The sequence below is a fragment of the Penaeus japonicus genome, unplaced genomic scaffold, assembly GCF_977035675.1.
Source record: "Penaeus japonicus unplaced genomic scaffold, GWHDUDI00000001_assembly GWHDUDI00000040, whole genome shotgun sequence".
Lineage (NCBI taxonomy): Eukaryota > Metazoa > Arthropoda > Malacostraca > Decapoda > Penaeidae > Penaeus > Penaeus japonicus.
The window spans coordinates 14,382,089-14,384,588 of record NW_028234442.1 but is presented as its reverse complement, the minus strand read 5'-3'; the positions used below and the strand labels follow the sequence as shown (position 1 = coordinate 14,384,588).

General features: G+C 32.1%; 2 protein-coding genes across 3 annotated transcripts in view; both read right to left on the bottom strand.

Annotated features, from left to right (window-relative positions):
- Positions 1 to 2,500, bottom strand: part of LOC122246048 (BTB/POZ domain-containing protein KCTD9) — a 454,156-nt gene that overhangs the window by 246,430 nt on the left and 205,226 nt on the right. The gene's annotated exons all lie outside the window — the stretch shown is intronic.
- LOC122257827 (uncharacterized) overlaps positions 1 to 2,500 on the bottom strand; it is a 10,383-nt gene that overhangs the window by 6,747 nt on the left and 1,136 nt on the right. The gene's annotated exons all lie outside the window — the stretch shown is intronic.

Below are 2,500 nucleotides of genomic sequence, written 5' to 3'. Positions count from 1 at the left end.
ATTATCATCATCATCACTATCATCATAATCGTTATCGTTATCATCATCTTTATCATTATTATGATTATCGTTATAATCAACATCATTATCATCATTATGATTATAGTTATCATCAGCATCATTATCACCATCATCATTATCGTATTCATCAGCATCAACATCATTATCATCATAACCATTCTCATCACCATCATTAATCAAAAATAATAACCCGGATTTAAAACCCATTCACTGATTTTGATACTAATTAACTTCTATCAATCCCACCATATCTCCATCGAAAGATAATTACTCCAAAATTATGACTATACTATCACACTAATAATAACGAACGAATGAACGAATGATTAAAGATTTTTTTTCTATAAGGAACCGAGATCGCAGGGTTTTCTATGTGTTTTCTAAGTGTATCATAAGTACAAGTGCATAAGTGTGTTTTCTAAGGGTCCTACCACTGACAGCACCGTGGACTGACGTGAGACCCTGTCACCGTGACAAGTGACACGCCATAGCTGCGACGTCTCGAGTCAACGTATCCCCTGTACAGGTAGTTAGTTCATTGTTTATTGATGACCGGCGTGGGTCGTTTCTCTTGACTCGTAATTATGAGGATAATGATATGAATATTTACTCCCCCCTTTCCCCTTCTTCCTGCTTCTTTCATTGGAAGGAATATCGTATGTGTGGATTGTTTGCATGTTTATCTTTTCTGAGGTGCATGACTAGCCTGGTAGGGATTTTTTTTTTTTTTTTTTTTTTTGACAGTCGGATGCCCTTCTTGTCATGACCCTCTCTCTTTTATTTATCTCTAGGATAATGAAATCATGAGCCGATGGCATAGGGTCAAGGCAAGCTGATATCACTATGAAAGTCAGGCTCTAAGCTTGAAAGCATCTACGGTACAAAGATCCAAAGAGTGTTTCGAGTGCCATATAAAGCATGCAGTAATTATGGGCGCAAGGAATATGAATGTTGTTTTGTACCTCGCTTTTACTACTGGGCTTTCTGCTTTTATAAATCACAGCAATGAAGTCTCAGTCGGACGGTATCGATAGAGCAAATACGCTATAGGGGACACTGTACTAGTGATAAAAAACGACACAAAGAAAAACGAGGTAAAACGCCATTGGAGGATAAAAAAAAAACAGTAAAAAAAAAAAGTCCTTGATATTCATGAATCTTTGCCTAATCGTAACGATGAACTGTAATAGCTCTCCTGGTGAAGACAAGATAAGGGAATTCTCAGCTCGAAAATATGCAGTAGATAGTCAAGCGATCTTATCATAGACACTGCTTGATCTCAGGACGTCACTTCCTGGCAAGTTGCCGTACTGTAGTGGCAACATAATTACCTCTGACTAAACGGGCATTCCTGCTATGGCAACGGACTCGCGTGTTGGGTATAATGACAAGTGATATTATGTCCAATAAAAAAAGGGGAATGATTAAAAACATTCTCCCAACGCAAAGGTTAAAGGTAAACGTACATGATACGAGAAAACAAATGTAATGATGAATCTTCCTTTTGTAAGTAAGATCTTATCATCCTCTTTTCACTGCTACTTCTCGGTTCCTTAAAGGAGCAAAAAAAAAAAAAAAAAAAAAAAAAAAAAATCAAAGATCTAAATCATCCTCTATAGTTTTTTTTTTTAATTAAGCAAAAGAGATGTAGAGAAACAAAAGCATAATGTAGATAATGGTAGAACACCTTTTAAGATCGTGGTGGAGAAACAATTAAATGAGGTTATTGATATCAAATCTAAGAAATTCAATTAATAATCAGATATTTTACATAACAATTATGACAATGATGATTTTGATGATCATTGTGATAAGATATATAATTAATATAACGATGATGATGATGATAATAATGATGATAACAATAATAATGACAATAAGGATAATAACAAGGATAATAATGACAACAAATAATGATGATGATAATAATAATGATAATGATGATAATAATAACAACAATAACAATAAGGATAATAAGGATAATAATAATAATAATAATAATAATGATAAAATAATAATAATAACAATAATGATAATAACAATAATGATAATGATAATAATAATAATAAGAAGAAGAAGAAAAAGAAGAAGAAGAAGAAGAATTATGATAATAAAAGTAATGCTTATGGTGGGAATGATAATAATAACAACGATTAAAATATACTTGCCGTAATTTTGAAGGAAATAATAATGACAATAGCACTAATTATAATGAGTAAAATGGAAATAATTATAATGAGGATAGTGATAATGACGATCACCATTATCATCATTCTTATTATCATTATCAGTACTATCACCATTATTATTATTACTATCATCATCATTATCATCATTATCCCTATTTTCAACACGATCATCATTATCATCACTATTATCATGATCATTATCTTATTTAGTACCGATTCCACTCGAGAGGGTGCGATTACAGACATAATTAGTGGAGCAATTAAATAAATAAAGCATAATTACAAAGGAT